We start from the raw sequence: 23,775 nt of genomic DNA, 5'->3' as shown, positions 1-23,775 counted from the left end.
GGACAAGAAATAGGAGGTTCATTTATGAGTATTCTTTACAACTGTCCCTGGATAGTTACACACAGAATTTAACTGAATGCTGGGCCTATTTGTTACATAACTACTCTAATCTGTTAAGATTTTCAAATTAGATGCAATTAATGAAGGATAACTGGAAGAAAGGCAGGCAGGGACAAGGGGCCATGCCCTAAGAAGAAACCACCCTTAAAAGGATTTTACACCACCCTGGAAGGAGGCCTCTACTCTTTCCACGTGATAGGTAGATGACACAAACCTGACTGGGTGACAGGCTCATGGAGGGTTCATCAGATGAAAACAGCCCACAAACGAGCCCATAAAAACCCCTAGACTTAGAAACTATGGTGGCAACCCTCTTGGATCCCTTCCCTCTCCGGGAGCTTTGTGCCTATCGCTCAATAACCTTTGCTCTGCTACCCACCACTCCGTCTGGTCTACCTCTTCATTCTTCAAAGGGGCATGACCAAGAACCATGGGAACAGAAGGAAAAGAAATCCTGTTACACAATCAGTCTTTTCCAATTTCCAAGTAGCAAAATATCCATGAATTTGTTTACCCATGTACACAGATGGTCTTTATTTATGCTCTAAATATCCTATTAAATTATCCAAAACTTTACTAGGACTTCATCTGAGTGAACTAATAGTCTAAAAAGCCTTTTCTTGGGGTGAAGCTATACTCTTTTTACCACAAGTGTCATTATTAGTGAAGCTATCCTTAAATAATTGACTTTTAGGAAATCCACCATACTCTGGGACAATAACACCTTTATTTGGAATTACAGGTTAAAGGCAATTTTATTTCAATCATCCATAGGTAAGGTTTCTATATGTGCAGCACAGCAGAAAGAACATTGCAACAGGATTTTACTTGGTCAAATTCAGTAGAGACACATACCACACATTTAACTTGGACAAATCTAAATTTTTTGCTAAAGGAATAAGTGAGAGCTAGAAGAAGAAAGGTGAGAGGAAAGAAAAAAGATTTAAGTGTGAACAACTTCAATGCCATTTTAAGTTCAGAAGTACATACTGCCCAAGAGCATCAGTTCTCAAACTTTTGGAGCTTAGGACCCCTGCATATTCATAGAAATTACCAAGACCTCCAAATAGCTTTCCTTTATATGAGTATGTCTACCAATATTTATGTCTCAGAATTTAGAACTGGGACTTTTTAAGATATTTACTCATTAGTTCATTTTAAATAAATCATTTTAAATAAATCTATTTACCTATTTATGTTAACATACATACTTTTTATGAAAAAAAATTTTAAGATTCATAATGTTTTTATTTTTACTTAATTTTTTAAAAAGATTTTATTTATTTATTTGGAAGAGAGCACACAAGCAGAGGGAGTTGGAGAGGGAGAAGCAGGCTCCCCACTGAGCAGGGAGCCCGATGCGGGGCTCAATCCCAGGACCCTGGGATCATGACCTGAGCCGAAGGCAGGTGCTTAACCAACTGAGCCACCCAGGCACCCTGAGATTCATAAAGTTTTTAGAGAGAAGAAAGCTGTCTTATATTTTTTAAAATATCTCTAATGTCTGGCTTAAAACAGCTAGATTCTCATATCTGCTTCTATACTCAATCTGTTGCAATAAATGGTTTGGCTTGAAGTATGAAGAAAATTGGCCTCACACTGACATGTAACCAGAAAAGGAAATAGTATTTTAATAGCCTTTTTAGATACTGTGAATTCATCATGTAACCTCAGGAAAACTCCACTGTACACTCTTAAGAGAATGAGTAGAAAAGGTAAATAATGTCTTAGCACCATTATAAAAATAATTTTGATTTTGGGGGCCCTTTGAAGGGATCTCAAAGACCCCCAGGAAACCATGAACCACGCATAGAAAACCACTGCCCAAAAGTGATTGCATGGAGTCACTTGAGTATGAGCGTGAGACAGGGTCTACTGATTCCTTGTTGGTCTCAGATCCCACACACGTTTTAGTCTGTGCATCTCATTCCAATGAGTGCATGGTAGTTATTTCAACATCCCCTACTGAATCTGGTGCTCAACTGAAAAGAAGTTTCAACATAGAGAAAAAGCAATTAGAGATCAAATCTTCACATACGATGCTTTATGAGCAATAGAGGGACTTTTGAAAGATAATTTTGACTGTATTCATTTCTAACCTTTTGGCTGACTTTAGTGCCTACCAAATTTCTATCCCAAAGATGTCACTGCAGCATAAGTAGGGGATCAGCCCTTCAGAATCCATAGGTGGCATATATTTTATCTGTTTATCCATTCTTCCTTTAAAATATCAATATCTCTAAGAATAATAGCTTCATTCATTCACTTATTCATTCATTCAAAAATACTTTGGTTGGCATATATTATTCTAATAAAAACAAAAAAAAACTGTGTCCCAAAGACCAACACCAAAGGGGAAAAAACTATGTTTATAAATAGATACCAAGTATGGGACAAAAGCATGATGTGGGACTCCTTGAAAGCAGAAATCCCTCTGCCTGCCGATATTTGGGAAGGTTTCAAGGAAGACATGAGACTTAGGAAAGTCCTTGAAAGGTGACAAAGGTTTTGGGAGGTGGTGATAGAATGCCATGGCGGTTAGAAATGCAGAGATTCCAGCCTGGAAGAGAATTCAGAGAACACTTACGGTAAAAGCCATGAGGTCACTGGGGAGTAGAGAACAGAGAAGATGAAAGAGCCAAGAACTTCTGAAAATAACTAAACATAGGGTGCAGAAGAGTTCAGGGAATAATGAACAAAGAGTTACTAAACAGGATGGTGACATGAACCTGAAGTAGAGAATGGAGAAAGTTTCCCCTCTTCAATTAAAAAAAAAAAAAAGTGCATTATTATGAAAGTAGGATGTTTCAAAGATAAGCTAAGAAGTTTAATACTGACAAGAAAGTAAGGAGAGGGGCACCTGAGTGGCTCAGTGGGGTGTCTGCCTTCGGCTCAGGTCATGGTCTCAGGGTCCTGGGATCAGGTCCCACATCGGGCTCCCCGCTCAGTGGGGAGTCTGCTTGTCCCTCTTCCCCTGCTTGTTCTCTTTCTCTCTCTCTCTCTCTCTCTCTCTCTCTGTGTCAAATAAAATCTTTTTAAAAAAATTAAAAGGAAAAGAAAGTAAGGAGAATGGCAATTTTGGCCACGATCACTGAGCAGACTGAGAGATTTAGGAAACAGGTTGCAGGGGCACCTGGGTGGCTCAGTTGGTTAAGCATCTGACTCTTGATCTCAGGGTTGTGAGTTTAAGCCCCATGTTGGGCTCCATGCTAGGTGTGGAGCCTACTTTAAAAAATAAATAAATAAATAATAAAATAAAGTCTATTTTAAAAAAAGGAAATAGGTTGCAAAACAGGAGGCAGCTAGTATAATATACCCTTGGGAAAACTAAATCAACCATATAAAGCAAAAGCCATCATCAATGTAAGCCTTTCGTATCTGCCAAAGGCTGTGCTAAGTGCTTTATGTGCTTTAGCTACAATAATATTCACAACTGTGTGATGGGTACAATTATTACTACCTCTTAATGGAGGAGGAGCAGGTTCTACCAAATACCAATTCTAGAGCTCTTTTGCAATATGTTTAAGAGGCCAAAACTGAAAGAACACATATTTTATGTTGAGAAAGCCTAGACCTTGTTTTTGGATAAAAGAGAAGTCAATAAAGACAGAGAGAGAAGATGCAAGAGAGAATGAAAATGACTTTAGAGACTTGGAGGGGGTGGGGCAGGGGATTGGTGAAGAAATCGTATGAACAGCCATGGAGGAAGGCTCAACCTTGAAGAAAATGCTTCCTCTTCCGATAAAGCCAAGGAGAGGATGACAAATGTTGCCTTCTTTTTAATTTTGCCCAAGACCCTATTACCTGCGTGCTATGGGAGTCAGCCCATTTCGCTCTGAAGGCTGCAAATCTCAGCATTCTCCTTTGCCCCTCTTATCAAGGGAGGAAAAGGAAGGTAGGAGATACACCTGTGCAATCATACGTCCCCTTTTTATTACTCGCACTTCACAGTACAACAGCACAATAGACCGTGTGTTCTACGGATCACAAAGCATAGGAGATACTCTCTCAAGAGGGGATCCACGGAACTTAAGATAGATGGGGAACACCAGTAGTAGCCCACTGGATATACTCTGGAGCAAAGTGCCACACGATATTCCAAGGATGTCCCCAATACACTAACCTAAAAATGAGTGCCTCAGAACATATGGGTCTGCAGACATCTACACTAAGCAAATAGGAATTCAGGGTAAAGGGTAAGAGTAAATGTAACTGGAGATCACTGGGCAGCTGGACTGTCAGGGCAAGGTTTACGGTAAATGTGCCTTCTTGGCTAGCCTGTAAGAAATTCCTATCAGCAACCGGAGAAATCTTTTTCTTTCTGGGTGACTGACCCCAGAGGATGTCAGAGCAGTATCCAGCTGTCCATTGTAAATTCTCATGAGCATTCCTTTAGCGCTTTCATTTTTAAAAAAATTAATTATAATCACCTTGGGTAAACCTTTTACAACTGTATGCCTAACTGCCACATAGCAAAAAACAAACAAAAAAGATTTGCTATAATGTTGGTCCTTGTATTCTAAGACTTTACTCTATCACTTGTGGAACATGTAAGCCAGGACTCAGCAACATTTTTTTTTTTTTAAAGATTTTATTTATTTATTTGAGAGAGAGAATGAGAGAGAGAGAGAGAGAGAGAGAAAGAGCATGAGAGGGGGAGGGTCAGAGGGAGAAGCAGACTCCTCGCTGAGCAGGGAGCCCGATGCGGGACTCGATCCCGGGACTCCAGGATCATGACCTGAGCCTAAGGCAGTCGCTTAACCAACTGAGCCACCCAGGCGCCCCTAGCAACATTTTTTTTAATAGATAACTTTGAAAGTAGTATTAAAATCCATAAGGTATAGTAGATGATACAGGGAAAAATTAACTCTTCCCCCTACCCCTGTACTCCAGACATCCCATTTCCTTTCCCCAAGAGAACCTCTGTTATACTTTGTTATGTATTCTTCCAAAGATCATCTATGCATTTATTAGCATATACCAAAAAATGATTTTTTACATAGAGGTATATTATACACACTGTTCTGCACCTTGCTTTTTCTTCACTTATTAATAATTTGGACTTCCTTATATATTTGTACACATAGAGTTCCTTCATTCTTTTGGGGACTGACCAGTATTCCTTTGTATGGAAGTCCCATAATTTATTTAGCTAAAATACATACACCATAGCTTTCACGTGCATGTCCATATATCAGATAAAACCCTATTAGTAAAATGTCTAAGTGAATTCAAATATTACCACATTGCCCTTCACTGAGGGTGTGCCAATTTATAAGCAAAAGGTTTGAGTTACTAACAACTCTTAAACATTAGCGAATACACTGAGTATAATGCATTTTAATTGTTTTAAGGAACTACAGTATTTTTTATTAGCAATACTCAACTTCCTTCCAAAAAAATTTGAAGTGACCAAATTCCTTCAATTTAAAAAATAATTTTAAAATAAAATACTAAAAATGTACTTGCCTGAGGAACAAGAATCTCAAGCATCCAAAATGGCTTTAATGTTCAGAAGTGATAAAGTATCTCCGACAGAACTTTGAAAATATGTGAATATTTGGATGGCAGCAAGACAACTGAAGACCAGAAGACTTCAACCAAAGGATTTCAATGAAAAGAGTACTGGTTTGCTGATTGTTATCTATGAAAGTCACATCTCTGAGAAGTCATGGGTTATAGTAGAGAAAGGACAGAAGGAGGAGGTAGATAGAGTATGGGGGTTTGTGTTTTTGTCACCCATTGACTATGGCAGTCCATTCATCATATGCAACTTGGCTGGCAGGATGTATACAACCTACCTTATAACCTCACCAGGTTTAAAGGGGAACAAAAGAATATCTTACTTCAAAGTAACCTGTCCAAATCTGTATCCCTTGTTTCCCCCACCCAAACCTATCCCCCACCTATATTCCCCAAGCGCTTGCCAATATACCCAGGTGTCCAAGTTGGAAACCAGAGCACCATTATTCATTCTCCCTCATCCTTACTTCACATTCAGTCAACCACCAAGACCTCTTGATTCGATTTCTTAAATAGCTCTTGCATCAGCCCACCTCTCTCCATCTATATTGCCATGATCCTAAGGTCACCACGAATTCTTGGCTAGATGGCTTCCCATCCGGTCTTTTTGCCTCCAGATTTCCCTTCTCTGATCCATTCTCTGCAGTAAAGCCTATAGTCTTCTTAAGTGAAAAAGTAAAACCGAAAACCTTTCAGTGGTTCCCCCAATGTCATCAGGAGAGTTTAACAGTCCTTCACCAGGTATAGCCCACTGCCTATGACATCTGAGCTGCTCCCTCTCTCACCTGTCTCTGGCTTCTCCCTACTTCAATCTCTACATTCTAAATATACTCAACAACTGTGAATCCTCTGAATTCGCCTTCTACTCCTTCCATGCTGTTCTCTGCTGAGGATATTCTCCACTCCCCTCCTTTTTCCACCAAGACAGACATCATAAAAACCTTCATAGAAACTCTCCAAATCTCTGAATCAGGATCTCCTTCCATGTGCCCCTGAGCCTTCTGTGCTTACCCCCAGGCACTGCACAATCATGACCTATTTAGACTGACTACACTCTAAGCCCTGGAACATAGGGAACTGTCTTGTTTCTTGTAGTATCCCCAATATCTACCTGAGTTCTGGGTACACATTCGAGCACTTTACTAGAGTTTCTTAAGTATATCCTAGAGAACAAAGGCATTACATGGGATGAAAAGAAAATGTTTGGGGGCTATATAAACACATGCAAATAGTGTGACTTTCCAGAAGAGATAAATTCATTATTAGCCATTGTTCCCCTAAATATATTTGACCAAGGATCATCTCTGAGGGTAAACACACTTGTTTGCACAGGGTGCAATTTTGGAAGATTCTTTTCCAAGAGATTTCTGCCAGCTCTCAGTTCAGAATGTTCCCTCCCCAAGCCGGCGTTGGTGGTATAGTGGTGAACATAGCTGCCTTCCAGAATGTTCCCTCCCCTAAATCTTATATCTTAATGTAAGATTTTTATCTTCATCTTTAAGCTTTTCAGCTGACTTTAAAAAAAAAATCTTTGAGATGTTTAAGTTAATTTAAAAGATAGAAATCTTTAAGATTTCTATCTTAATTTAAGCTATAAGATTTAAGGTAGTGTACCAATCGGTTTTTTGTTTTCTTCAGAAGAAAAGAATTCTCATCCAGAATAACTAATTCCACTAATATTCCAGAAGGAAAACAATGTTTTAATAAAATGAGTGTGGTCCAGGAAGTTGAGAATCACAAGTCTGTCAGGGGGATACCGAGAACTCTGTGAGTAACGGGGGTTGGCAGATGAGAAATAGCCTTTGCTAGGATAAAGTTTCCCAACTTCTCTTTCTGGCTGTTACACTTGATTTTCATAGTTCCAATGATGTTTAGAAACCAACTGTTCTTTCAGTGCAATTCAGGAAGGAAAGGCGAAGATAATAACTACCACGGAATGCCTTTCTCATTCTTTGTCATTGAGGAGCAAAACTACGGAGCAGCTTTCCCTTTTCACGGAGTTTTAGTCATTAAGATGTTTCTTCTGTATTTATTCTGCCATTGTAAAATGGGAAGAAATATATTATATCCATAAGGAAAAGACCTTGAAATGACCCAAAAAGTAATTGTAAAAGAGGGATTAAACAAAATAAAAGCAGCTTTTCTGTTTTAAGAATGTGTCACTCAAATGCTCAAGGTATTTCGTGACTGTATTACATAAAGAGGAACTGTCTACCTCAGCCACCTCATGTCTCAAACTGACCAAGACTCTCTCCTTGACTGAACTTGGCTCACACTCTTTCTGACTTGAGTCCTTTTTCTGACTACGGCCCAAACTCGGGCTCTGTGGTTGGCCTACTAATGCAGTTTTAGCAAGAATCTGCTGGGTCAGTTAGTGAAAATCCCCCACCACTAGTATCTGATCACCCTGTCCTGCCTTCAGCAAGAATCCTGTTGAGTTGGTCTAGCAAGAATCCTTCTGGCTTTGATCTTTTCTCTTGTGGTTTTCCAACCACTGACCCCCACCCTGCTCCTTCGCTATCAATCTCCACTTGTTGTACTCCGAATTGAGTCCCATCTCTCTGCCCTACTGCAAAACCCCCATTGCAGCAGACCCTCTTGAATAAAGTCTTCCTTACCGTGTTTAACAAATGTCATGAAAAATTTTTAATAAAACCCAAGCGCCACACACACACACACACACACACATCTGTAGGTCAGAGAACAAAACTCACAAACATTGGAATCCCAGTAACTCTGAGACTCTGGTAGACTGAACCTTACAGAGCTTTTCCCTTCAGCTAAACTGAAAGATAGACTCTGACATGAGGAAGACTCCACAGAGTGGACCTCAGAGGGCTTACCTATCACACTCCATATTTGCTGAACCCAAATACCAGCCAGCAAGATGCAATTTCTGTCTGAAAAGTCTCCACTCTAAGAGTTGCTTCTCAAGAATGTGGTTTCCCTCTTAAGGGCAGTGGCTGAAAGCTCAAGAGACCAAAATATGAGCCTGAATGGTTTGCCTCTGTATTACATTCAAGAGCAAAGATCCAATCTATAAAGTCTTAGGCCGATTCACCATTCCCTTGTAGTTTGCTGGCCTAAAGACTCTAACAAATTTTTAAAAAGTTTAAATTTTAAGATTCTGGACCCTCTTCTCTGTTTTACTCCAACAATGCCTACTTGCTTGACCTTCCTGTCACAGAGCAAAACTGTCTGCCTAGAATCCTGAGTTCCTCTAGGCCAGGTAAGGACAAAGATTATGGGGGAAGCAATCGACAGGGGCTTTGTTTTGTTTTTTTAAATCACTTTAAAGCAGACACTAACAGTAGTGACAAAGTTTGGAGAGGTTTAACTGATCTAGGCCAAGGATCTATAGAGTACCCTATGGGCTTAAATTCTTCTAGGAGTAAAATTCTCTTTCCTAAGATTATAAGATTTAATTTAAAAAAACTTGACTCTTTTAAAGATCAATGGAGGACATCTATTTTCTCTAGAAAGAAGGAAGATACTTCCATATTCAAAGACCAACCTGCTCCACTATAAGATAATATGCCTAGTTCATTCTGTAAGATAATATTAATAGCAGCTATCTTAGTCAGTTTGGGCTACTATAAACAGAAGACCATACACTGGTGGTTTATGCAAGAGACGTTTATTTCTCACAGTTCTGGAGAACAGAAGTCCAAGATCAGGGTGCCCAGATGGTCAAGTTCTGGTGAGAACCGTCTTCCTGGTTTACAATGGTTACCTTCTCCCTGTATTTTTACATGGCAGACAGAGATCATCTCTCCTGTGTGTCTTCTTATAAGGGCATCCATCAAGACCTAATTACCTCCCAAAGGCTCCACCTCCAAACGCCATCACATAGGAGATCAGGACTTCAACATATACATTTTGGAAGACACAAACATTCAGTCCACGACAGCAGGACTTTCTGTCCTTTATTCAGCACTTTCTGTGTACCCACCTGCACAATACGAAGTACTTATGTTAACTGCCCAAGAAGATGTGGGAAGTAGGTCAGTTATTACCTCCATTTTACAAATGAAAACATGGAGTCAGAGAAGTTGAACAACTGCCCCAAAACGCAACGGCTCATACAAGTGACACTAGGATTCAAACATGGCAGTCGGACTCCAGTTCGCGCCCTTGACAACTTCAGTTCACTATCACTGACCTACGGAGCTTGCACCTATAGCAACCCCTGAAGCTGTATGGTGTTTATAGTTTACAAATCACTTTCCTGAACATTGGACCCTCACATGAATCCCATGCGGTCCCTAGTAGATAATATGAGTAAGATCAAGCAAATGAAATGCCCAGAAAAATCCCTGCTACCTAGCATGTTTTCTGTGAGTATCCTCAGACCCATAGAGAAATGTCAAGAGGGTCATGAACCCCTGTAAACTGTGTACAGCAGTCCCCCTTTGTCCATGGTTTCAGTTACCTACAGTCAACTGCAGTCTAACAAATCATCAGAAGATCAGTAGTAGCCTAAAGCCATGTCACAATGCCGATATCATTCATCTCACTTCATCTGACATCATCACAAGAAGGGTGAGTACAGTAAGCTAAGATAGTTTGAAAGAGAGACCATATTCATGTAACTTTGATAACAGTATATTCTTGTAACTGTTTATTATTAGCTACAGATCGTCATCTCTTACTCTGCCTAATTTATAAATTAAACTTTATCATAGGTATGTACACATAGGAAAAAACAGTATGTATTGAGTTTGATACTATGCACAGTTTCAGGTATTCATTGGGGGTCTTAGAACATACTCCTTTCATTAGATGAATTAAAATAAAAGTAAATAAATGGACATATCCCCTTTTGTGTGGATGTGAAATGTGCATTTCTCATGGGTCAAAAATAAGTGCCACACAAAGGATCTGAACAAACAGTTCTCCAAAGAAGATATACAAATGGCCAATAAACACATGAAGATCCTCGACATCATTAGTCCTTAGGGAAATGCAAATCTAAACCACAAGGAGATACCTCTTCACACCCACTATAGGATGACTATAATCAAAAAGTAAAATAATTTAAGAGAAGGGGAGAAATTCAAACTATCATATACACTGTTCATGAGAATCTAAAATGACACAATCTCTCTGGAAAACAGTCGGGCAGTTCCTCAAAAGGCTAAACATAGAATTAGTAAGTCCACTTCTAGGTACCCACCTAAGAGAAATGAAAATGTTATGTCCATACAAAACCCTATATACAAATGTACACAGCAACATTTATTCATAATAGTCAAAGATCAAAAACAACCCAAATATCCATCAACTGATGGACAAATAAAATGTGATATGGAATATTATGCAGCAATACAAAAAACATGAAGTACTGATAACATGCTACAAGGATGAACTTTGAAAACCTTATGATAAATGAAAGAAACCAGATAAAAAGGAATACATATTGTAGGTGTGCATCTACATACAATGCCCAGAACAGACAGACCTGTAGTGGCAGAAAGTAGATCAGTGGCTGCCTAGGGCTGGTGGGGATAGAGGGACTAGAAGTTGACAGCTAAGAGGTGTGGGGTTTCTTTTAGATATGATAAATATGGGGCGCCTGGGTGGCTTAGTCATTAAGCGTCTGCCTTCGGCTCAGGTCATGATCCCAGGGTCCTGGGATCGAGTCCCACATCGGGCTCCCTCCTCGGGGGGAAGCCTGCTTCTCCCTCACCCATTCCCCCCTGCTTGTGTTCCTGCTCTCGCTATCTCTGTCTCTGTCAAATAAATAAAATCTTTAAGAAAAAAAAAAAGATATGATAAATATGTTATAAAATGGACTATGGTGATAGTTGTACGAGTCTATGAATATACTAAAAGCCGTTAAATTGTATACTTTAGGTGAATTAGGGGTGCCTGGCTGGCTCAGTTGGTAGAGCATGTGACTCCTGATCTCAAGGTCGTGAATTCAGGCCCCACACTGGGTGTGAAGACTATGTAAAAACAAATAAATAAATAGGTGAATTATGTGATATGTGAATTATATCTCAATTTTTAAGTGGGGAGCAGCACAAAGAAAAAGACCCATCACAGAAAACCACAATAGTCCCCCTCTAATCCATGGGGGATACATTCCAAGACTCCCAGTGGATGCTGCAAAGAACAGATAGTATTGAATACTATGTATATTTTTTTCCTGGATACATATACCTATGATAAAGTTTAAAAATTAGGCACAATAACTAATAATAGACAATTACAACAAGGTATGTAAATGTGGTCTCTCTCCCTCAGAACCTTGTTGTATTATACTCATCCTTATGACCATGATGATGATGTGGGATGCTAAAAATGCCTGTGATGAGATGAAGTGAGCTGAATGACGAAGGCATTGTAATGTAGTGTGAGACTACTTGGCTTCGTGATGATTTGTTGGAAGGAGGATCATCTGCTTCCAGACTGTGGTTGACTAAGACCACAGAAAACAGAACCACAGACAAGAAGGGACTATTATATTTAAATAAGTAACAGCCCACAGGCATAAAGCAGACCACAAATGTGTTTCATTCAACCAATAAAGTTTTTTCAAAAATCTTCTGAAGCAACTACTGAGATGTAAAAACCAAGAGGTTTCACATTCAAGAAAGAATCTGGGGGGGGCAGGGGACACAGAATCTGACAATACTCGGCTTGCATTTCAACTTGGCAACAGACAGTTGGGGCCATCTGTGGGCCGCCATGTTTAGTCAAGATTTAGACTGACCAATAAACCTAGGTCCCCTCAGCAGGCCTGGTTTTTGAGTTTGAGTGTTTGAGCTACTGGATCTATTGCTTTCATTGGATTTTTAAAGGAATTTCTGCCTCAAAACACATTCACAGCTCTTAGAAGGAGGTGGCCATCGAATGGTGGCTATGTGCTTCATAGTTAAGGAAACTGAGGTAGCTTGTCTAAGGCAGAAGGGCATGCAGCCAGCAGTAAAACCACCTTTCCAACTATTCCTTTTATTATTCTTCTCACCTTCCTGCTGATACTTCTAGAGACTTAATTACCACATTCTGCCCCTTTTTTTATTATAACTAAGGAAAATCAGTGATAAACAGCATGCCAGACATTCCAAAATGGTGTGTTATTATCAGGCTCTATAATCTAATCCAAGGCAAGTTTTGCCTAGCCCTAAGTGTCTTCAGTTGGTATGGGCAATTTGAGGGGGCCCACCTGGCCCATATCCCAACACATTCCAATACTAGGAAAGATAAGATGAATGTTAATCTTGCACACATGGCAGGGGAATAAAACACCAAGAAAGGGTATTTTCTCCAAGGTCACCCACACACCTATTACAGAAAGCAGAAGTTTCTGACAGACAGGGATGTTTCCATCCCTGGACCAGGTGGTTTGCTCATGTCAAAAATGACCATTATAAGAAGCTCTGAATCTGCAATCAGCAAAGTGAGCAGAGAACTTTGGTTGCTCATAGTCATTCATCCCACTGGGCTTTGAGTTTTCCAGGAAGAAAATTATCTCTTTGGGAGAGGAGGGCGGGGAGAGAATCCCCAGCAGGTTCTATGCCCAGCGCAGGCCTTGATCTCACAACCCAGAGATCATGACCTGAGCCGAAACCAAGAGTCAGATGCTTAATGGACTGAGACACCCAGGTGTCCCTGGAAGAAAATTCTGTATAATGGCCATATATAGAATAGAGCACACCCAAATTCACCAGGCTGATCTCTCCAGTCAACACGCACAGCACCATTGCAACCCTGGGATACCTGACGGTTACCCAGTCCTGGAGCATTTCAAGAACTGGAGCAGCATATAGCAGAGAGGGCTGTAAAGCAAACGTCAACAGGGAAAATGCAGGGAAACCGGCACTGGGAAAGGCACCTGTCCGGGCTACCAAGTAAACCTCTTCGTTTCCAATCGAAATGGATCAGGAGGCTCTCAAGAGGCATATGCTTACGAACTCAGAAAAAGAATGTAACCCCTAAGCCAAACAAAACTACCACTTCTCGCTGCTCCCAATTGCATAACTGGTCATGGCACTCTGAAATAGTCTCAGAGTTTATCTGTACTATAAATAACTGAGGACCTCTTCCCCAGAGATATGGAAATACCATGGAAGAAAGAGAAAGCAGCATTAGTCCACCCCGACAAGGCGACCTGCCAAACGTTCTGGTGCTAAGTGCATCAAAAGAAAAGTTCCCAGGGCAATCCATTGCTACACCCTCCGCATACCCTGGAAACCATGGATTCCAGGCAGTAGCTGAACCCAGCTGCAAGGAGATTCAATCACCCTCATCAAATTATAGGATGAATCCCATTATGGAGTTTGTGTGAAAATTTCTGGTTTTTTGTTTATTTATTTAATTGTGGTAAAATACACATAATATAGAATTTACCATCTTAACTATTTTTTAAAAGATTTTTTTTTATTTATTTGACATAGAGAGAGAGAGCACAAGCAAGGAGAGTGGCGGGCAGAGGGAGAAGCAGGCTCTCCGCTGAGCATGGAGCCCAATGCCGGGCTCGATCCTGGCACTCCGGGATCATGACCTGAGCCGAAGGCAGATACTTAACCAACTGAGCCACCCAGGGGCCCCCATCCTAACTATTTTTAAGTGTGCAGGTTAGTATTGTTAAGTATACTCACATACTTGTGCAACCAATCTCCAAAACTTTTCATCCTGCAAAACTGAAACTTTACACCTATTAAATAACTCCTCATTTCCCTCTGCCCCAGCCTCTGATGACCTTCATTCTACCTTTTCTTTCTATGAACTGGACTACTTTATATACCTCCAATAAGTGAAATCACACAATATTTGTCTTTTGGTGACTGCCTATTTTACTTAGCATAACATCTTCAAGGTTCATCCACGCTGTACCATGTGTCAGAATTTCTTTCCTCTTTAAGGCTAAATATTCCATTGTGTGTGAGAGAGAGAGTGTGTGTATGCATTCAGAAAATCTATTTCTGGGGGCGCCTGGGTGGCTCAGTCATTGGGCATCTGCCTTCGGCTCAGGTCATGATCCTAGGGTCCTGGGATCAAGCCCCGCATCGAGCTCCCTGCTCCGCGGGAAGCCTGCTTCTCCCTCTCTGACTCCCCCTGCTTGTGTTCCCTCTCTCGCTGTGTCTCTCTGTCAAATGAATAAAATCTTTAAAAAAAAAAAAAAAGAAAATATATTTCTGTATCTCAGGGGTGTGATGATGTTGCTCTGGTGACAGACAAGTTATGCAGTTCAATTTGTAATGGTCATGATTTTATACTGAGAAAGAAGGAGAAACAGAGAGAGCCTGGATTGTGTGATGTTTGTATTCAAGGAGAAGAAAAACAAGCTAACCAAAGCAGCAGTGGGGCTCAATTTCAGCATCGAGAAGCATCACCCCATTCCTCTCGAGCTCAAAAATAAGTTTTGTCCACCATATATTCCCAAGTTCTGGAACAGGTCTGAGCACAGAGTTGGCACTCATAAATTCATAAATATCTGACTGAATGAATCCAAAGAGTGATTGAACGCTCCAAGTCCAGCAGTTTGAATACCTCTGGATTGGAGAGAGAGGAGGGATAGAAAGGGAACGTTCTGTTTGAATTTCTATTAAAAGTATTTGAATTTCTATTAAAAGTGTTTGAATTTCTATTAAAAGTGTTTGAGGGGCGACTGGGTGGCTCAGTCATTAAGCGTTTGCCTTTGGCTCAGGTCATGATCCCAGTGTCCTGGGATCGAGCCCCGCATCAGGCTCCCCGCTCAGCGGAAAGCCTGCTTCTCCCTCTCCCACTCCCCACTGCTTGTGTTCCCTCTCTTGCTGTGTCTCTCTCTGTCAAATAAATAAATAAAATCTTAAAAAAAATAAGTGTTTTAATCTAATTGAACATAATAAAAAAATGAAATGATTTACCACAAGAAATTATTTTTGCATTGTTAGTGGAATTTTTTTAAGGGAAAAAAGTCTGAGAAGATAATCTGTCATAACAATACATCAATTCAATGTACCTCATGCATACCCTTTCTCAGAGAGCTACGGGAAAAAGTGCTCCACTAAAATGATGGAAAAAAATCACAAAGACATGGGATATAAGAAACAGGAACCAGCATAACAGAGGAAAAGGGAATCCCCGTGATGATGCTGAAGACAGAGCCCAAAGTAACAGCTGTGCATCCAACATCAAGACTGGAAAGGTCTGGAGAGGCAAAGCAGGTCAGAAAGCTGTACTCAAGATAAAATTGATTAAAATAGGTATTACACAGGATCATCTTGAGAGAAGATTTAGGCAACTGGCAAAGAACTTGTTAATTAAATTAGTGAAAAATCCACAGAAAATTCTGGAAACACACACACACAGAAAGACAACTCTGGGGGAACACAAAAGTTAGAAAGGGGGAGTAACCATATACTACATAACTCAGCTTTTAATAGTGAGTGTGTGTGTGTAGGAAGGCATAGTACTGTTGAGCGGACTAAATATTAACCTAACTAAAAACTATGGATAGCTATATTCTGTAGATGTTAGGAACAGGAAAGACCATGTGAATGGTATATGCAGGAATGCAAAAGAAATCTAAATCCTTACACTCCATCTGGAAAGTCATTTCCAGTGACTACACATGAAAAATCATGAAGGAGCCACATAAGTATTATTTAGAGGCATGAATAAGTATCAACAAGCTAAAAGAGATGAACATGATTGCTCTTTCAGAAAAGCAGGAAATGATGGAGGGTTCTGCTGTTTTAAGCAACAAACCTTATGGAATTATTTGACTCTGAACTATGTGTATATACAACTTCAATAAAACTAAGAAATCAAAAAGAAAAAAAGCACAGCTGAGACCCACTTTGGAATATCTTACCTAACTGATTTTTTTTTTTTAAATAGGAAATAGTTGCCATGTAGATTTCTGATGGGACACGAAGAAATAACTGAGTTATAGGGAGGATGGACATTTGGGAGTTTTAACACTGGACGAGTCTACCTACAGAAGTGTAATAAAGTCACTCTAAGACTGTTTGGCTCTTCACCCTATCCTGAACGCCCATGATCAAAAAAATCCAGTGAGAAAGAAAAAGCAGCAAGATATATTTCAGTTCCAATATTTACCAAGCCCTTGATAGTTCTGGAATAGATGTCCTGCCAAAAACATGAGCCATGATAGAAAATTGTAAAGAGTCAAAATAAGACCCAACTTTGTGGCAAATCACCAGTGTGCTATATGGGTCTTTTCCTTCTCCTCCAGGGTACAATCAATTCAAAGTGCTATTCACACCCTTGTCCATCAAGGCAAACTTAACACTAGAGTACTAGTCCCTAATTTTGGCCCCCAAAAGGAGGCTCATGCTGAGCCCCATCTCGAATGATTTATAATCCCTGGAAGGTAGGGGCTGGTGGGGGAAGGGAGATAAGAAACGTCCAGACTCTTACAGCCAAACCCAGGTGTCAGTCTAACCAGAATATTTAATGCTTTACCAGTTCTGGTGGAATCCAAAGCAGATGAAAAATTCACATCAAAATTTGTACACCAGGGGAAAGAAACTGAAGAACTCCGCCCCCACTTTGTCAATTAGGTGTGACCCACCTTCTCCCTAGGAACAAATGATCAAAATGCTATGTGCGGATACAACACTCTCATTTTTTTTTTTTTTAAGATTTTATTTATTTATTTGACAGAGAGAGACACAGCGAGAGAGAGAGCACAAGCAGGGGGAGTGGGAGAGGGAGAAGCAGGCTTCCCGCCGAGCAGGGAGCCCGATGCGGGGCTCGATCCCAGGACCCTGGGATCATGACCTCAGCTGAAGGCAGGCGCCCCCGACACTCTTTCTTAGTGGTTTAAAGCACCTGCCCTGGGTCCAAATCTCTATTTTCCTCCTTCAGCTTCATTTTCCTCACCTGTAAACCAGTGTGGTGGGCTGAAGGGAGGGGTGATGATAGACTTCACTGGGTTATTGCCAAGATGAGGTGATAACAATCACAAACTTTTGCACCCCGCTAAGTATGTTAGGCATTATTTTCTAAGTGCCCAGCATATACAGCATCTGATTTAATCTTCAAATTGTACTATTATCCCACTCCCAGATGAAAGATTAAGTAACTTAAAGATCATAGTCAGTGGTGGAGCGGGTATGCTAATTCAGGTGGTCCGGCTCCAAAGACAGTGCTCTTAACAACCAGTATGTACCGAAACGCATGAAATGCAATGCGCACAATAAACGTTACGTATTCACACACACAGCGTATGCCAGTCCAGACAAAGTAGGTAAGTGATAGCCAGTTTGAGGTTTGCTTGCCTTATGAGACCAAGGCATGACCAGGTCTCCACTCCTCTCCCTAAGCCCCCAAGCTCACTTTGTCCCCAAGCGTCCCCAGCGGCTGGGGGCACCCTCCCTCTCCAAGCCCCCAGAACTTTCTGTCGCGCTCCGGGCCACGAGTGGAGAGGAGCCGGTCCGCAGGTCCCGAGGCTGCGAGTCCCCGCGGCGCGAGGTAAGGGATGGGCGCCCGGGGGGCGGCGGGGAGTTTACCTTGACCTGCACTCTCATCGCTCCGGGACTCCCGCGCCGGGCACGCACGACCGCCTGGGCACTTCTCCCGCGGCCTCCGGGAACCGCGGCGCCCGGCTCGTCCGAGTCCCCGCCGGCCAGACGTGCCCCTGGCCGCTCCGAGCGCAGCCTTCTCTCCTCCCTGCTCCCGGCTCACGCCACGTCCGGTCTCCTCTGCCGCGGGCCCCGAGCGGAACGCGGGAGCTACCTCCTCTGCAGGGACGTGTCCCCACCGCCCTGAGCTGAACCCCGCGCCCCGTTAGGTTTCCGCTCTGACCCCACCTCCGCGCTGGCCCCATTCCAGCTCCTGGAACGGGGACTGCGGGACCTGCCCTTTAGTGGGTGCCCTACGTTAGCCGAAACCTCAGAGATGATAATCAGCTTCAGGTGGGGACCCGAGGACTGGAAAGCAGGTGTTTCATAAGTCCTAGCTATTCTAGATCCTACTTAGATCCGTGCGCGACCGGCCCCACCCACAGCCGCCTGGGGCCCTGGGTGCAGATCAGGTAAATGGCCCACGGCCCTTTCGCCCCGCCAGCCCTGGGCGGCCTTGCCTACCTGTAAGCGCTCCACAGCTGGTCGGGCTTTCATCCTTGACTCGCAGGCCCGCTCGCAAAGCCTTATCTGAGCTTCTGACTTGTGGAGTCACATCTGGGCTCCACCTCCCCACGCTGCCTTTTACGGCCCTGTAGATTTGTCAAGATCCTTTTTCGCTTCATTTACCTCCCGTGTGGAAAGGAGGTGTATTTCTACCTCACCTAAATGAAAGTGAAGGCCAAATAGAATGTTCGGTAACAGACGTATTTGTGGTATCGTATTGTTCTTGTTGAGTCACTGTGGTAGGGGGAGGACACGAAAGAGTTAGCCTTATGCACCACTTTTACTATCTTGGAGTTACTGGGTATGTCAAGGGACCCCTCAGCGCCTGAGTTTGCTTGTCTATGCGGTGGGAATGACACCGAACAAACCCACCTTCCTCAGAGGTTCTACTGAATAAAAGAAATCCATAAAGTACCATACAAATGCGTTCCTGATTTCTGTTATTTTCGGTGCGTTCTTCTAGCTAGGCAGTCTTGATGCAGGTGGGGTCCATGACTATGGGTGGATCCCAGTATGTTGGCAGATGATGCTCACTTGTAATTACAATGCTGCTTGTAATTAACTAGTGCTGTAATTAACGATGCTAGCCATTCATCCCTGATTATTGACTTAAGAGTAGGGGCACCTACCCTTTCAGTCCGTGAGCTCACATTGGCAGACATGGTTAACAGGTTGCCCCTCCCCCACTTCTTTTTTTTTTCTGGGGTGTATATACATTGTTTATATACATAGTTCTTCCCCCTCCCCCCATTTCTTAGCGTGGTTTTAACGAACATATATTAGAAAACTTGAACACCTTATATGTGCTGTAACATTGTTTTCCTGTTAACACGTTCACTCTTTGCTTGACCCATCTCCTTCAAAATGTTAATGATCTATAGGCAGTGAGCAGGTTCAGAAGCACCCCCTAAGGCAGGTAAGCACGTCTTGATTGGTGCTCCTCCATATATCTCCCCTGTTAGGTCTCTCACACCACTAGAAACTGGGAGCTCTCAGAAATCTGCAGACCCACCAAGAAGACTGGACATTTAAGACCCAAGATTCTTAAGATCTTGGTGCACTGTGATCACTGCTTCTAGTTTAATGTCTTTGGTAAATTTACATGTTAGTATGGTCACATGCTCTTTTCTGATCAAGCTGCAAGGCACAAAGTCTAAACTACGAGGGCCATTCCAGGGCTTATGGCATCTGATGTGCTCATTTACAAGCTGCCCTGGATTCCCTTGTATCAGAAGCACCTGAGGAATCTGTTAAAACTGCAGATTCCCAGGGCCCCACCCACTCCTCCCAGACCATTGGTATTGGAATCTCTGGGTTGCGGCCCAAGAATCTGTATCTTTCACAGCGCCTCAATCGATTTAAAGGCTTATCTATAGAAGTCTTCTGGCCACAAATATACCTATGCCCCAAAACTAGCTCTGAAATCTACACTTTAAAATGTTCATTAGTAGTCTACTCTGGCTTGACTCAGGCCAAAAAGTATTTCCTGAACACAGACTGTTTGTCAGGTATCCTGCTGGGTGCCGGGAAAACAAAGATGAATAAGACATTGTCCAGTCTGCAAGGAGTTTGAGTTTGTAGGAGGAAGAACAATCACAAATGAAACGGTACCTGGGGCACCATTGGTAACACTTGTTAATAGAAACAGTGCTATATTTTCTCATTTGTTTGCCTTCCCTTATCCCTTTTTTCCTCTTCTCATTCTTAACTCCTATGTCAACTTCTCTGTCAGACCTCCCTTCTTATCCTGGGCATTATGTGTGTTTGTTTCCAGACCCAACATGGTTTTAAGATACTGCTCCAACTTTTAAAGTCAATCTAATGATTTCAGAATGGAAAAGAATAGCTGATTTTTCAGCGGAGAAAAATGGGTATGACATTTTTTTTTTAATGTGTGAAGATCTTTTTTTTAATGTGTGAAGATGATGAGTCCCAGTAATTGGAGGCCACTTAGGGGTCGTTTCTAATATATGCATTCTTCTCCTGAAGAAATTTGTTTCAGCTTGGACTTGGTCTTGATTGGGTTTACTTGGACAGCAGTGAGGGTTGTTGGGATTTTTGCACAGTAATACCATCCTCTCTGGACAGTCTAGGAGGGAAAATGAGAAAAAAAAAAAAAATAGCTCTGTTCCTTTGCACCGAGAAGAAAGAACACCATGGGGGAACTCTGGCCCCCCATGCATCAGGGCATATTACCACCTTTGGTTTGTGGTCCTCACTCTGGGTGGTCACCCCTTTCCTTCCTGAGGCATACAGGAAACAGAACAAATGCACTGGTATTCTGAAGGGGATAGTGGAAAGTATAGTAAGCTAGCGTGGGTTCCACTGTGGGGAAAGTTTAAAGGTATGGGTAATTAATTGAAGAAGTCAGACGAGGGTGTGTTGCCAGCAATGAGGGATGCAATTCAGCCCTCCCAGTCCATTCCTGTGTAACTGTTTCTGTTTTTAGACTTCCCTATTCAAACCCAAGGGGCTGGGTTTGAATTTCATGCATTTATTTTCCCCAACAGCTACAAATCAAATTTCCTTTTGAAAGGAAGCAATCTGTTTTCTTCTGCTTACTGAAGACATTTCTCTCCTATTCAGTGCTTCTAAAGGGAATCTGCTCCCAATTTATTTCTCTATTTGCTATGAAAATGGATTTTTCCTCATGTTACATAAGCAAAGATTAAAATATTGATGGCTGGCAAGGTGGAGAAAAAGGAACTCTTTCTCTTTGGTGACAGTTTAAAATGATACCCTTTTATAATGTATTTTAACATTCCAGATTCAAGGCATGTCCTTCTTCGTCACAGTGCCGATCCTAGGACTTCATACATCAGATATACACAAAGATATGTCTGTAAGGGTATGTGTAGCAGCACTTTCTGTAATGAAGAAGGATCGTTACTAACCCACACAGCCATCAGTGAACGTCAACGGGCCATGCAACACTGTGCAGCTTTCAGAAGAATGACTTAGATCTAAAGGTACAGATATGGAAAGGGAAAACAGCAACTAGTAAAAGCAAATATCTCATTTTTTAAGATTTATACGTGTAGGCTGGAATATTCACAGGAAAGTTCTAGAAGAATATATGCCAAACGGCTAACAAGGGAAGGCATACTTCTATTAAAAAATTATTCATTGCTTATCTGAAATTCCAATTTAACTGGACATCCTATCACACAAGGTTGTTACACAAGCCTACTTTGGTAGCTTCAGGCAGCTGGGGGGGGGGGGGTTTAAAGTGTACATTACGGGCAATGACACCAAACCTAAGCTCCACTAGGACGTATATTCACATTCAACTGTGAATGATTCTTGAAGGGAAGAAAAGAAGGGCCTTAAAACTGCTTGATGCCTGTAACAAATTGCCAGGCCCGCGGATAGATACCATCTTCTTCAGCTTCTTCAAAACAAACACAGTTGATACTGTTCTTTGTTCAATGACCACAAACTCCTCCCATCCCAGCACACACCTCTTTGCAATGGGACTTTGCAAAAGCTCCCCCTCCCCCATGAAGAGGTTCAGTCTCTTCTCCGCAGCCCTAAATCTGCACTAGACTTGTGGCAAATAAAATATGGCCAAAGTGACACGGTTAAAGTTCCTGAGTCTAGGCCTCAAGTGGCCCTGCATTTTCGGCGTTCCCCTCATGTAACACTACCCTAGACCACCATCCTGGGAAGAAAGACCAACCCTCAGAAGTACACAGAGAACCCTCAGAATCATGTGGCATAATCAACCAATGTTATTTTAAGCTACTAAATTTGAGGGTTACTTGTTGTAAAGCAATACATAACTCAGTTTCTTTTCTCATTGTTTTCCTTAATTTTTGTCCACACAAAATCTCTGTGAGGATTCACTAAAGGTCAGAAATCTTCACTGTGAGTCTCAGCAGTCTCTCAACTTGTAAGGTGTGAAGCCAATGAAAATTTGAACACAGGTCTGCGTGGCTGTAAAGGTCCATGGTTTTTTGTTTTATTTTGTTTTGTTTTGTTTTTACACACACCTTGAACATAAGGAGCATTCATTAAAATTTAGTTGGGTAACTAACTGTATGAATCAGAAGTTGGTTTTTATTACTTGCATATATCAGACTTAAGAATATATCTATTTGACAGGAAATGTCTACCAGTACTAAAAATTTTAACCTTTAGTCCTTTTCTCTTGATTAAATTACGGGGGGGGGGGGGGGGGGGGCAGGGCAAAAACCACTATTCAACCGATTACGTTTTCCCTGAAAGGTGAACACAGTTGTTCATCCATGGAACGAGTACTTCAGTAGTTTAAGAAGCTTTGTTATTCCATTTAGGTGAGAAAACTGAAAGACAGAAAAAATATATGGCTTAACTAGAAGAAACCAACTAATTAAACCCTCCATACCGGCCTCATTTATCCAGCACTGTTTTTGCTTTTAACTTATTTTTATTTATTTTTTTAAAAGATTTTATTTATTTATTTGACAGAGAGAGAGAGATAGCGAGAGCAGGAACACAAGCAGGGGGAGTAGGAGAGGGAGAAGAAGGCTTCCCGCCAAGCAGGGAGCCCGATACAGGGCTCGATCCCAGGACCCTGGGATCATGACCTGAGCCGAAGGCAGAGGCTTAACTGACTGAGCCACCCAGGCACCCCTCTTTTAACTTATTTTTAAATGAGTAGAACTTCACAGAAAGTTACAAAAATCATATATAGGATCCCTTGAACTAAAATGAGAGGCTTTTGAAAACATTTTAAATTGATAATATTTTAAGTATTCCTTCTGAAGTACTCTTTACATTATCAATATGTGCCATGAATAAAGGAGGGAAGAAATTACTACTTATCAGGCACTCACTGTGAGCTGTTGAGATAGGACTTATTTTTTAAATTTTATTTATTTATTTATTTTCTTAGGGAGAGGAGGGGGGCAGGGGCAGAGGGAGAAGGAGAGAGAATCCCAAGCAGGCTCCACACCCAGCACAGAGCCCATTGCAGAGCTTGATCTCACAACCCTGAAATCATGACCTGAGCGAAAATCAAGAGTCAGACTGTTAAGAGACTGAGCCACCCAGGCACCCCTATGCCTTATTTTTATTTAACACATTATTAACCACCATTTTATATAATAACTGGGTTTCCAAAAAG

General features: G+C 41.6%; 1 protein-coding gene across 1 annotated transcript in view; it reads right to left on the bottom strand.

The window, feature by feature from the left end:
* TRPM6 (transient receptor potential cation channel subfamily M member 6) overlaps positions 1 to 23,775 on the bottom strand; it is a 167,076-nt gene that overhangs the window by 125,561 nt on the left and 17,740 nt on the right. The window lies entirely within an intron of this gene.

The sequence above is a fragment of the Mirounga leonina genome, unplaced genomic scaffold (assembly GCF_011800145.1).
Source record: "Mirounga leonina isolate KUSES-001 unplaced genomic scaffold, KU_Mleo_1.0 Mir_224, whole genome shotgun sequence".
Taxonomy (NCBI): Eukaryota; Metazoa; Chordata; class Mammalia; order Carnivora; family Phocidae; genus Mirounga; species Mirounga leonina.
Note: the sequence above shows the minus strand (reverse complement) of the source record. Positions and strands in the feature narration are given on the sequence as shown.